General features: G+C 39.5%; 1 long non-coding RNA gene across 1 annotated transcript in view; it reads right to left on the bottom strand.

Annotated features, from left to right (window-relative positions):
* LOC122563988 overlaps positions 1-14,061 on the bottom strand; it is a 67,221-nt gene that overhangs the window by 6,086 nt on the left and 47,074 nt on the right. The window contains exons 2-3 of the long non-coding RNA XR_006315789.1: positions 11,576-11,682; positions 4,925-4,994 (exon numbers count right to left, since the gene is read on the bottom strand). This is a non-coding gene — a long non-coding RNA (uncharacterized LOC122563988). The remainder of the gene's footprint in view (positions 1-4,924; positions 4,995-11,575; positions 11,683-14,061) is intronic.

Raw genomic sequence — 14,061 nt, 5'->3', positions numbered from 1 at the left:
CCTTGCCTTTCCAAATACATGTACATCCTGTCCCTCAGGATTCCCTCCAACAATTTGCCCACCACTGAGGTCAGGCTCACTGGTCTATAGTTCTCTGGCTTGTCCTTACAGCCCTTCTTAAACAGTGGCACCACGTTAGCCAACCTCCAGTCTTCCAGCACCTCACCTGTGACTATTGATGATACAAATATCTCAGCAAGAGGCCCAGCAATCACTTCTCTAGCTTCCCACAGATTTCTAGGGTACACCTGATCAGGTCCTGGGGATTTATCTACTTTTACTCGTTTCAAGACATCCAGCACTTCCTCCTCTGTAATATGCACATTTTGCAAGATGTCACCATCTATTTCCCTACAGTCTGTATCTTCCATGTCCTTTTCCACAGTAAATACTGATGCAAAATACTCATTTAGTATCTCCCCCATTTTCTGCAGCTCCACACAAGGGCTGCCTTGCTGATCTTTGAGGGGCCCTATTCTCTCCCTAGTTATCCTTTTGTCCTTTACGTATTTGTAAAGACTCTTTGGATTCTCCTTAACTCTATTTGCCAAAGCTATCTCATGTCCCCTTTTTGCCTTCCTGATTTCTCCCTTAAGTATCCTCCTACTGCCTTTATTCTCTCTTCTAAGGATTCACTCGATCTATCCTGTCGATACCTTACATATGCTTCCTTCTACCAATAGTAACATTATCCTTGTCTTATAATTGGTAATGGTCTGTATACTACAGGATCAGTCCTATTACTTTAATTTGTGACTAATTTATGACTGTGTATGTATCACAGTATAACATAGCTTTGGTATCCCCAGTCCAGGTAACCTACAACTTTAAACTCTTACATTTCAAATGAATTTTATTGCTGTGGCTTTTCTGCTGCTCATGTTTCTTTCGTGCCAATATCTAACCACTACAATACCACATTTTAGAGGGGACTGCTTCTCAGTATTCATGACAGTCAGTTCAAAGCAGGATTTACAGAAAACAGATTTGTTTTTGTTGCACACTTGCCGAAGGATTAGTTTGTTATTGACTGCAATCTCAATCTTTTCAAAAATCCAGACTTGACGATTATCAGTATTAAGAGAGAACAATTTGTAGAGAACAGAGTAGATTCAATGGGCTGAATGGCCTTATTCCAAAAATCAGGTCATAATCTTTAAATTGTGCTAATTCCTTATTGGCACACAAAAGCAATGTTTTTGGCTTTTTGTCTGCGTTATGTTACCTCTCAGGGGAGTATCACTGTGTTACTTGTAGTTGTCATATTAACAATTGTTCCATTTCATTTGTTAGGGAGCTGTGGACCTCCGAGATTAATGTTTGATCAATGGTCTGTGCATAAAATGAGTTCACAGTTTCTCGACTGGCTGCCTGCAGCAAAGGAGCAATTTTCTTAGTTGTGCTCATGTTCCTGTGGTTGAGATGTTTGATCTTTTCATTCATGTCACAGTGTAAGCTTGAGGTGACAACCACTGTACATTGGTTCCGTGTTGCTACCCGGGCTGACTCTTGTTGAGAGCAATGAAGGTTTGTACCCTGACTGGCTATCTAGTGCTTAAATCTGAAATGGTTTGGCAGTTTTGTCAAAATTAAATTTGGGGCTCTTTTGTTGTTTCACCATGATTTGAAACTCAGGTATATTTTTATTTCTGCCTTCAGCAGTTTAGTCATTGTTTGGAGAGTAATTTGGTAACAGTTTACAATTTAGTTTCGTGCCTTCAGAATGCCCTGAACTGAGCTGTGTTGGCTCTGCTCAGATTCTTTATGATTCTACTAACATTTTTCTTTGCCACATCAGCCTTACCATTTGACTAGGGGTAATGTGGAGGTGTGTAGTATTAAATTACCCAATTATTTAGGAAGTGGCTAAATTTTTCACTTGAGCTGAGGACCATTGCCACTCATCTCATTGTTTGGAAATCTATATTGACTGAAGTGTGCTTAGAGGCATTCTGCAGTTTCAAAGGTAGCTATTGAGATCTGTCAGAATAGTAGTCAGAATAGTAGTCTACAGTAACAAGGTGAACCAGTCCATACTAGAGTGAAGAGATCCCCTGTGTAGATTGGTTTGCTTGAAACTTATTACATGTACCACTCTAGTTGTTGTGGTACTTAATCTCATTGCCTATGTTTGGTCATACCACATTTCTCTTTTAATCCAACTCGATCTAATTCCTTGGTGTTTTATATGGCTCCACTTTAACATCTCTCCTTCTCTCTCTTCAATGTCTCTGCTGGATTATTAACTTTCTGTCTAGCTGTTACTTCTCATGGAATCTGGACAATTTCACATTCTGTATTGACATCCTCGACTTTTCTCATAAGGAGTGCCACTCTTGGCAGTGGGCCAACAATATGCCTCTTTGTCCCTTTCTCATTTGTCCCAGTCAGATGGTGTCTCCAACCAGAGTAACGTTCTTTGAAGATACTTTAGAGCAGATGGTTGCAATTGGAGGAAAAATGTTTTGAAGTGCACTGTGGTTGGAGTCAATGTCACTTTATCTGTTCCAGTAAGTATTGGTGAAAATGTTCACAATTAGAGATGATAACTAGACATTCTTTCCTGATCTGAATGTAATGTTGTTCAATTTGCTTTAATGCTTTGGATGAAACTGTAACTGGTTGTCCTTACTGAATAAGCATCGCTCTAAGTCCCGATTCACTGGCATCACATTGACGTCATTATTAACGTCATAGTACCTCAGCACTAGCAATGCTGTTACTAGTTACTTAATTTTAATGAATGTTGCTTATTGTTCTGTGCCTCAAAGCCACTGCACATCCTTGGCAGTAAGTTGGTTCATATAACAAATAGGGTAAACATTTTGGTCAACAGTTATAGAGTCATAGATATGTACAGCATGGAAAACAGATCCTTCAGTCCAACTCAAATCGCACTGTTTCTCATCACGCTATAGTTCATTCCCTTTTGGAATTTGGATGAAGGCTTTTTGCTGCCATAGATTGTAGAGTCATGCAGCTTGGGAACAGGCCTTTTGGCCCAATTCGTCCATGCCGACCAATTTTTCCTAAACTAAACTAGTCCCTTTGCCTGCGTATGGCCCATATTCCTCTAAGTCTTTCCTAAACATGTACCTGTCCAAACGTCTTTTACATGCTGTAACTGTACCCACCTCTACCAATTCCTCTGGCAATTAGTTCCATATACACACCACCCACTGTATGAAAAAGTTGCCCCTCTGGTTCCTTTTAAATCTGACCCCTCTCATCTAAACCTACACCCTTTAGTCTTCATGGCATACATATTTGACACAGACATGTTTAAATGAATTTTTTTTTCTTGTTCTGCTTCAGGCTTTAATTACAAATGGTCTGGAAATAATTTTCAACATACACTGGCCTGCATTTGCAGATGCTATGTTTTGTAATCTGACATGGTGCTGAATAACAGCAGCATCTTATTTGTCCCAAACTCATTAATACACCATTATAAAGGCACCAAATGCTGTCCATGTTAGCCTCTCCACCTCAATGACCATCCAGTTTCGTGACCGGCTCTAATATCTCCTTTTGCGGTTTAGTGTCAAGTTTTGATTTTTAATGTTCCCGTGAAGTGACTTGCCATGTTTTTGTCTAGCAAAGGAACAATAGAAAGCTGTTAGAATCTGCAGAGAGTGTGCTTCCTCACTGAGTGAGAAGGAGGAATTAGGAGGTGAAAAACCACAACTTTTGGCATACCTCCTATTTGTGAATGAAACAGGAGCAGTACGTTGCCTGTCTCCCCATTAACCTTGGGAAATGTGATATAACACCAGCATGAGAGGGATACAAGAACTTAATAACTGGCAAATTAAGATGAAAACAGGTAGGCAATATTTAGTCTTGCAATGGAAGAAGTTCTTAAATTTCTAAATTTTTTATTGTTCACAATAGCATTCACAAGAGCAGGCATTTTGGTGTGCAACATCTATGCAGCACCTTCTAATGTATTACAAAACCCCAATGTGCTTGTTAGAAGTATATGGAAACAAAAGTGAATGATGTTTTAGGTCAGTTGTGGGGCCAGAGTGTGTAAGTAAGTCACTTCTCTTGTAGTAATGTTTCAATGCCTATGAACCATTTTGTGAAGCGTGCCTTTTCTGGTGTTCTCAATGGTTAGCAGTCAGTAACAGATGCGTAGCATGGGTGCTCTTGCAGGGAGCAATATACTGCTTTAAGACTTCAAGATACTTTGATGACAGTCTTTGGAATTTACCAAGCGTTGTGGTAATTTTAAACGTAGGGTCTTTGGTTGACGAGTTGTAAAATTAGGGCTCATTTTACGTTCATTGTTCAGACACTTGGGAGGGAAGTTAGAGGACAGATTGATTTTCATTTGTCTGTAAAGGAACACTGAAGTGTTAGACCAACCTCCCTGCTCTTCCACCCAGGGCATATTAGCTCACCTTCACAGATTGATTCAGGACAGGTTTGGCAGAGAGACTGTATAGCTGTGAAAGGGAGTCCATCTGATTTTTCTCTAGATAGTGTCCTAAGTAATTGGGTGCAAGTAGAGGAAGGTCTGCCAATAAATCTATCTTAAAATAATATATTTAGAGCACACAATTTTCAACCACCTTAAACATAGTCTTTGTCTTCACATAGGCAAAATTATGAGATTATGTAAGCACTCTATTGTGCTATTCATCTATTCAGTACATTACCCGCAAACAAACAAATTGTGGAGTCAGTTCCGAAGAAGAACCTCAAAATATTAACTATGTTTCTCTCTCCTCAGACACTGCCAGACCTGCTGAGTTTCTCCAGCATTCTCAGTTTTTATTCATATTAAAATTCCTTTCCAGAGTTCATTTCTCAATAATTCTCTGATTCCTCATTAATAATTTGGTGGATGTTTACAGTCTTGAAAAGACTTACAAATTAAGGAAAGTTAAAAAAAATGTGTGAAAGGTTGAAGACTAACCTGTTACACTGGTGCTGCCTAAGATGCAGAATTCTCTTCCTCAGGTTCAGGAATTCCAACTGTTGGTTCTCTGAAATTTAAATGCAATTGTCATCTTGTATTGATTATTACAAATGAATTGTTCAACTGGTATCAATCCTTAGAGAATGGTATCAATCTGGTATGAGGTTCAGAAAATTAGTGGAAAACTCTAGTCTGTAATCTCATCAGGATGCTGAAAAAGTGATTCATATGAAGGATTGATGATGAGGTAATTGATCTGATTGCATTGTATTAATCCTACATTAGGTGTCTAGGTGGAAATGTTGGAATAGCCATTGAAAGTCATGAACAACAGTGAGGATGAATTTTCCAGATAATCAATCTAGTGACTATTGAAATGATGTAGACTTTGAAAACTGCCTCAAGAATTACCTCTGCCTGAAAGAAAATTCAAAATAAGATTCTGATATTTTTATTATACATCTATGGAGTAGGTAAGTCTTGAACCCAAGCCTCCCAGCTCAGTGGGAGGGATACTACCACAATAGCAACCTCAAGATAATACCCTATGATTCAAGAGTAATACAGAAAGCCTGGAGGCTATTTGGCTGATCATGTTTGCGACAGCTTTTTGAAAGATAATCCGACCACCCAATTTCTTCCTGTAGGATGAGGGCATGTTTTTCCTCTTCAAGTATTAATCCAATTTCCTTTAGAAAGTTACCATTAATTCTGCTTTGACCTCCCTTCATTTTTGTTTCTGTTGGAACTAACTTGAAAGCAACTAATGTAATTGTTGTGAAATTGCATATATCAATGATCGAGCAAATGTGCGACTTTAAGAGAGCTAATAGTGTAATCAAACCATGAGATAGTGTCATGTGACATTTGTGTATCTAGGCATCAGTCTCATCTTGAATACTTGCCTTTGTGCTTTGTAATCCATCAGGAATATCCATCAGGAACATCAGGTTCATCAATAGAGTCCAGACTATATAAATATCTCTGATAAGATTGTAATCCATTTAGTTCTAGGAATAAATCTTCAGGTGATTGTTCTTTGTCAGAACCCCATCTCAGTATTCATGTTATAAGAGCTAACATAACTACCCCTGATCTCCTCTGTTTTACACAATCCCCCAAAATTAAAATGGTCCCACAATATTTCTTAACTTAATTCTTCATTCACCTGTGAAAGTACATAATATGTCCTGGCATTAATGCTTCTTGACTACAGCTAACAAATAGTGAATCTATCATTTAACAGTTTCATATCAACTGTGTTTTACTACCTATTTCCCTTTTCAAACACCAATTACTGAGAATTTGGATGAACATTACTGTATGTTGGTCATTATTGGAGACATCTTGTTAAATAATCCTAATTGTGCTAAGAATTATACCAATGACCAGTTTAAAATTATCATTCAGGGTAATATCAGAGTATGCTGGAAATTATATACATTCACACACTGGACTCTGTTCTTTGTTAACAGAAACAACCTGCCCAGGCATGATAGCTTTTCAACAGGTCCTATTATTGCTAATCCAATAATAAACGAAAAATATTGGAATTGGGGGTGTCACTCAGCCAGATTGTACGAAGGAAACTAATAATGGAAGAAAAGTATTAACTCAACATTACCCTGAGTTATTGAAGCTACTTTGGGCAATTGAGCTTTACAATATTGTTTGTCTACTGAGTCAGTATGGGTGGAAGTCAGAAACAGGAAAGGAGCAGTCACTTTATTGGGAGTTTCCTAAAGACCCTCCAATAGCAAAAGAGACACTGAGAAGCAGATTGGGAGGCAGATTTTGGAAAGGTGCAGAAGTAACAGAGTTGTCGTTATGGATGACTTTAACTTCCCAATATTGATTGGAACCTCCTTAGTTCAAATAGTTTGGATCGGGGCAGTTTTTGTCAGGTTTGTCCAGGAAGGATTCCTGACTCAATATGTCGTTTGGCTGACTAGAGGGGAGGCCATATTGGATTTGGTGCTTGGCAACAAACCAGGCCAGGTATTAGATCTTCTGGTGGGAGAGCATTTTGGTCATAGTGATCACAACTCCTTGACATTTACTATAGTCATGAAGAGGGATAGGAGCAAACAGTATGGGAAAGTATTTAGTTGGAGGAGGGGAAATTACAGTGCTATTAGGCAGGAATTGGGGCATCGAAATTGGGAACAAATGTTCTCAAGAAAATGCATGACAGAAAAGTGGTTGTTGTTTAGGGCAGTGATTCTCAACCGTTTTTTAGCCACGGTCCCCCTAGGAGCTCTTCAGAGGTTCTCCATTTCAGACAGGGGTACAACATGAACAGATAGACAAGAAATCATTTATTACTGAACACAAAGAAAACATTCTGACGTACTGGACAAAACTTAAAAAAAAACGACTGTATGAAATTAAACAAATATTAGGCCTAATGTGATCGTTGAACTTGGTACTTTTCTGCAAATGTCATGATATCAGGCTCCAAATTAGACAACCCTTGGGGCTCCCTTTGTCATAGTGCACCCCACCCCCTTCAAATATGCCAGGGCCCCTAAGAGGGCCATATGGCCCCCCTTGAGAATGGTTTGTTTAGGGAGCATTTGTTGATAATGCTGGAGAGGTTTGTCCCACTGAGGCAAGGAAGGGATGGTAGGGTGAAGGAACCTTGGATGACAAGGGATGTGGAACAGCTTGTCAAAAGGAAGAAGGAAGCTTACTTAAGGTTGAGGAGGCAAGGATCAGACAGGGCTCTAGTGGGTTACAAGGTAGCCAGGAAAGAACTGAAGAATGGACTTAGGAGAGCTAGAAGGGGGCATGGAAAAGCTTTAGCGGTAAGATTAAGGAAAACGCTAAGGCATTCTACACTTACATGAGGAACAAGAGAATGGCCAGAGTGAGGGCAGGGCTGATCAGGGATAGTAGAGGGAACATGTGGCTAGAGTTGGAGGAGTTAGGGGAGATCTTTAATGAATACTTTGCTTCAGTATTCACTAGTGACAGGGACCTTATCATTTGTGAGGACGCAATGACCAGGCTGATATGCTGGACAGGTTGATGTTAAGAGGGAGGATGTGTTGAAAATTTTGAAAAATGTGAGGATAGATAAGTCCCCTGGGCCAAATGGGATATACCCAAGGTTACTTTAGGAAGTGAGGGAAGTGACTGCTGTGCCTTTAGTGATGATCTTTGCATCCTTACTGTGCACTGGAGTAGTGTCAGATGATTGGAGGGTGGCAAATGTTATTTCTTTGTTCAAGAAAGGGAGTAGGGATAATCCTGGGAATTACAGACCAGTCAGTATTACGTTTGTGGTGGGCAAATTATTGGAGGGGTCTCTAAGAGATAGGACTTATGATTACTTGAAAAATCATATTTGATGAGAGATAGTCAGCATGGCTTTGTGAAGGGCAGGTCATGCCTCACAAGCCTTATTGAATTCTTTAAAAATGTGACAAAACATGTTGATGATGGAGAGCAATGGATGTGGTGTATATGGATTTTAGCAAGGCGTTTGATAAGGTTCCCTGTGGTAGGCTCATTCAGAAAATAAGGAGGCATGGGATACAAGGGAATTTGGCTGTCTGGATACTGAATTCACTGGCCCATAGAATACAGAAGGTGATTGCAGATGGAAAGTATATAGCCTGGAGCTCTGTAACCAATGGTGCTCCGCAGGGATCTGTTCTGGGACCTCTGCTCTTTGTAATTTTTATCAATAACTTGGATGAGGAGGTGGAAGGGTGGATTTGTAAGTTTGCTGATGACATGAAGGCTGGTGGAGTTGTGCATAGTGTGGAGGGCTGTTGCAGATTGTAACAGGATATTGGCAGGATGCAGAGCTGGGCTGATAAGTGGCAGATGGAGTTCAACCTGGAAAAGTGTGGAGTAACTCATTTCTTGGCGATGTGGAGGAACAGAAGGATCTTCGGGTTCATGTCCATAGATTCCTCAAAGTTGCCACCCAAGTTGATAGGGTTGTTAAGAAGGTGTATAGTGTGTTGGCTTTCATTAGCATGGGGATTGAGTTTAAGAGCTGTGAGGTTATGCTGCAGCTCTATAAAGTCCTGGTTAGACCACACTTGGAATATTGTGTTCAGTTCTGTTCACCTCATTACAGGAAGGATGTGGAAGCTTTAGAGAGGTTGCAGAGGAGCTGCTGCCTGGGCTGGGGATCATGTCTTATGAAGAAAGGTTGAGGAAGCTAAGGCTTTTCTCATTGGAGTGAAGAAGGATGAGAGGCGACTTGATAGAGGTGTACAAGATGATGAGAGGTATAGATAGAGTGAATACTCAGAGACTTTTTCCCAGGGCAGAAATGGCTATCACAAAGGGGCATAATTTTAAGGTGATTGGAGGAAGGTTTAGGGGAGATGTCAGAGGTCAGTTCTTTAGACAGAGAGTGGAGAACTAGCCTCTGGCAAGAGAGCACAGAGGCGGCCCCATCTTCATTTCAAAGTTGTCTGCAAGAGAGACATGAAGTCACTGAACATGGATTTTGAGATGTGGGTGAACATTGCAGGCGATTGCTCTTGTTGGAAGTTGGAATTACGCGATGGTCTAAAAAGAGGAGAAGAGAAGCTGAGGTTGCTGCTGAAGAAAAGCGCACCCACCAAGAAAACAGCGCCAAGACAACACTGGAGGACAGCGCCATCAAGTGCAGTCGCTGCAGCCGAGACTGCCACTCCCATGTGGGCCTCTACAGCCACAACAGACGCTGCTCTGCCAACAAAGATTGAAGCAAGACCTCCCTGGTGCAGATTCATGGTCTCATGAAACTAATGATGCCACCATCTGGTGGAATGCACTGCCAGAAGTGGTAGTAGAGCCAGATACATTAGAGACATTTAAGCAACTCGGCACATGGATGGTAGTAAAATGAAGGGTATGTGGGTTAGTTTGATCTTAGAGTAGGATAAAAGGTTGGGACAACATCAAGGGCCGAAGGGCCTGTACTGTGCTGTACTGTTCTATGTTCTAATCTCATTAGGATACATGTGGCAATGAAGACAATAGCATTTGGTATTTAAAGTAAGGTATTTTTGTTTTCTATTAAAGATATGGAAGTGATTGGGATGTCACTTTAAGATATGCTGCCATTTAATGACAAACGTGATTTCTGGTTGGGGAAGTTATCGGTGGATCAAGTTTTAATGTATTGGTTTTATTTGCATTTATGTAGATCATCTGGAACTATGACAACTTTATTCTAGTGAACAACTAAAGCCGATATCAGTAATGGAAGGAAGTGTATTATAGTAAGGTAAAAAAAGGTGTAGCTGAAAATATAATCTTCAGAGCTGGTAGATGAGAAATTAAGATGAATTCCTGAAATTAGAGCTGAGATGGTTGAAGACTCTATTCCAACATTGGAAAGCTGGAAAATGGTGAGAAATAGGAAGCCTGTGCTATAGATCCAGAGTCACAGAGTCATAACGTCATATGGCATGAAACAGATCCTTCGGTCCAACACATCATTGCCAGCCATGTTCCCAAACTAAACAAGCCCCGCCTGCCTGCTTCTGGCCCATATCCCTTCAAACCTTTCCTGCATATGAACTTATGCAAATGTCTTAAACATTGGAACTGTATCTGCATCCATCACTTTCTCTGGCAGCTCATTCCACAAATGAACCACTTTCTGTGTAAAAGAAGTTGCCCCCATATGTTTTTAAAATCTTGCTCCTCTCACCTTAAAAGTATGCCCCTTATTTTTGTACTCCCCCACCCTACCTTGTTATTCATCTTATCTCTGTCCCTCATGATATTATAAGACTCAATAAGGTCATTCCTCAACCTCCTACGGTCCAGTGAAAAATTACCCAGTCTATTTTTGTACTTCAAAGTCCCCAGTCCCATCAACATCTTGGTAAATCTTTTCGGAACTCTCTCCAGTCTAATAATTTCCTTCCTATAACAGGGCAACCAGAACTGGACACAGTAATCCAGAAGAGTGAGGAGATGTGAGAGTCCAGGTGGGACATAAGGATAGAGATGAATGTGGAATTAAACTAGCATAATACTGAGTAGGTAACAATAAAAGAAAACCATGATATTGAATCAAATGAATTATAAGACATGGAGTCAGTGTGTCTATCTGAGAACGGAGGTTCTAGGTGGTAGGTGCTGATGAGGTCGCTGACACGTGGTGCTGTTTTGGAGATGTTAGGTAGGGTGGAGAATGGAAGATTGAGGGGTTGAATATTAAATACAGTGTGGGTCTCAGCAATGGGAATGAATTAAGGGCAAAAATGATCACTGTTACTGAAATGAAAAGCAAACAATAAAACTTAATACAGAATAGGACATTGGCTTTAAATCTCAAACCAGGAAGTTATCTAATCTTCAGGTTGTGTTGAGTTGGGACAGTAAATGTTACTTGACAAAGAGGAAAGAGAAGGGAGAAATCAAACTGCTTTTGATGATTATTATATGGTCTGCTCAAATATCTGTAAACAACACAGAAAAATTCACAAAGACCTCCATAAAAAATGATAATTTTCGTGAATAATGGAATGTTGCTCTGAAGATCACTGTAAACATCAGGAGAAATAGAAGCCGCTCCAAGGAATAGGGAGTGGAGTTCTAAGTGTAAAGAACTTGTTTCTATGCACTTAAAAAACTATATGGCCAGTTTGAAGACACCACGGTAAAATATAAAGCAGCTCCACTTACTCCAAATGTGTAATTTCAGGATACATGTCTGCTAATGGGACAGAGAAAGTTCCAAAAACAATGACAGCATTTAAACCATAGGGATCATCCACAGGCTGCACTGGTTTCTGCCAAGAAAAGAAAGAGTATCACTTTAGCAAGACTCATCTCAACTTATGAATAAAGACAGCACAAGCTAAATATCTCCTTGATATGTTTCCATTCAGTACCATGTGCTTCTGCATACAATCCCAAACTCAAATATTAAATCCATTTTGTTTGATAGTTAGATTTTCAACTTGCCATTAGTGTGCAAGACTAAGGCTGAATTGGTCATTCATTACAGAAACTACCCAATGTTTAGATTCTTTGTAATCAATGGTGGTGTCCTTAAGGGACAGCTGATCTCCAATGACAGTTTAACTCCTGAGTAGCAAGTTAATAGCTTATCATCTAAACTCTTAAACAGATATTAGATTTATTCCTGTTACTCCCAAAGTGGATAGTCAAAGTTACTTTTTGGCTCTTTTGCCAAAATGAATGTTCTCCCTAGACGTCTGACAAAATTTGCATTAGTTATGTGGTTAGGTCAAACAAACCACTCCTATGAGGTTATGTATCTTTGCCATCATTTTATCACTAAACATTGATAATAATATGACAGTGAAATATTCCAGTTGTATCACAAGAAATCTTTTAATTGAGACCACGATGCAGAAATTGAGATTTTCATCTATTCAGTGCAAGCAAAACTGATTCTGATTGCGTGTATTCTTAAAAGAATGGTATGTTTGACTTGATCATATAACCAAATGTAGCTTTTTCTCTCAAGAGCTATATAATGTGAAACTTGACTTGCAATGGATTTTTTGTGTGTTTTGAGAAAAATGCCAAATGTTAACAATAATTTTAAAAGTGTGAAAATATTTTTCAACATTCATTGGTACTAAGCTTTCAAACAATATACTTCTGTTTTACAACCACTGAATAATTTATTTTTTATACCCTCCTGTGGGAGCATTCTAAATACCTTGTGACACTTTGCTACATTAAAGTCATTATATAAATTCAAATTGTCATCTATGATATTTTTCCTATGTCTAAATATAAGGAAGTGAGGGATTGATTTAGTAAATTTAAAACTGCCACTTACACTGAAGGTTGGAGCGACATTCCTCTGATTCAATCCCAACATTCCAATAAATTAAAATCTTACATTTTACTAACAATCACACATTGTTCTGAATCTGACAACTACCAGTTAGCGAGCAATAAAATTATAGGAAACCATTCTTTATTCACATTAGTTGCGAATGTAATAAAACATGTACACTGATATCTTTAATCATTATCTTAATTGTTTGGTCAGATCTCATCTGCTCTGGTATCATTGCAACAAGCCAGATTCCTCTAAATGACCCACAGTAAGACATAATGAATCACTGATGTTATGCACTGTACCACAGTGATAAGAGAGAGATTTGACTCTGTGCAAATTGGTGAAAGAAGTCAAAATTATGAACTTTTCTGATCAAGCCAGGGTGGAGGAATGGGTCATCAGGGGATCAAGATGGAGGAGAAGACAAACAGATTACTTTTATAATTTAGAACTTCATAACAATAAAAGTGCTCAGAAAGGGCACAGTCAACTGTGGTAAGACATTAATCATCCAATCTCAATTAAGTGTTCTTGGGGTTTTATTTAATCTAAGAGCTGGAACTTCCTGAAGTTTCAATTATTTATTTGTGCGTGGGAAATCATGTCTCACACGCTTGATTGAGTTTTTTGAAGAAGTAATAAAGAGGATTGACGAGGACAGAGTGGCAGCTGTGATCTATATGGACTTCAGTAAGGCACTCGACAAGGTTCCCCATGGGAGACTGGTTAGCAAGGTTGGATTTCATGGAATACAGGGTGAAATAGCCATTTGGATACAGAACCGGCTCAAAGGTAGAAGACAGAGGGTGGTGGTGGAGGGTTGTTTTTCAGACTGGAGGTCTGTGACCAGTGGAGTGCCACAAGGATCAGTGCTGGGTCCACTACTTTTTGTCATTTATATAAATGATTTGGATGTGGGCATAAGAGGTTTAGTTAGTACATTTGCAGATGACACCAAAATTGGAGGTGCAGGGGAAAGCAAAGAAGGTTACCTCAGATTACAATGGGATCTTGATTAGATGAGCCAATGGGCTGAGATGTGGTAGATGGAGTTTAATTTAGATAAATGCGAAGTGCTGCATTTTGGGAAAGCAAATCTTAGCAGGACTTATACACCTAATGGTAAGGTCCTGGGGAGTGTTGCTGAACAAAGAGACCTTAGAGTGCAGGTCCATAGCTCCTTGAAAGTGGAGTCACAGGTAGATAAGATAGTGAAGAAGGCGTTTGGAATGCTTTCCTTTATTGGTCAGAGTATTGAGTACAGGAGCTGGGAGGTCATGTTGCTGCTGTACAGGACATTGGTTAGGCCACTTTTGGATTATTGCGTGCAATTCTGGTCTCCTTCCTA

Source organism: Chiloscyllium plagiosum, chromosome 28, assembly GCF_004010195.1.
Source record: "Chiloscyllium plagiosum isolate BGI_BamShark_2017 chromosome 28, ASM401019v2, whole genome shotgun sequence".
Taxonomy (NCBI): Eukaryota; Metazoa; Chordata; class Chondrichthyes; order Orectolobiformes; family Hemiscylliidae; genus Chiloscyllium; species Chiloscyllium plagiosum.
The sequence above is the reverse complement of the archived record's forward strand: the minus strand, read 5'-3'. Positions and strand labels throughout refer to the sequence as shown.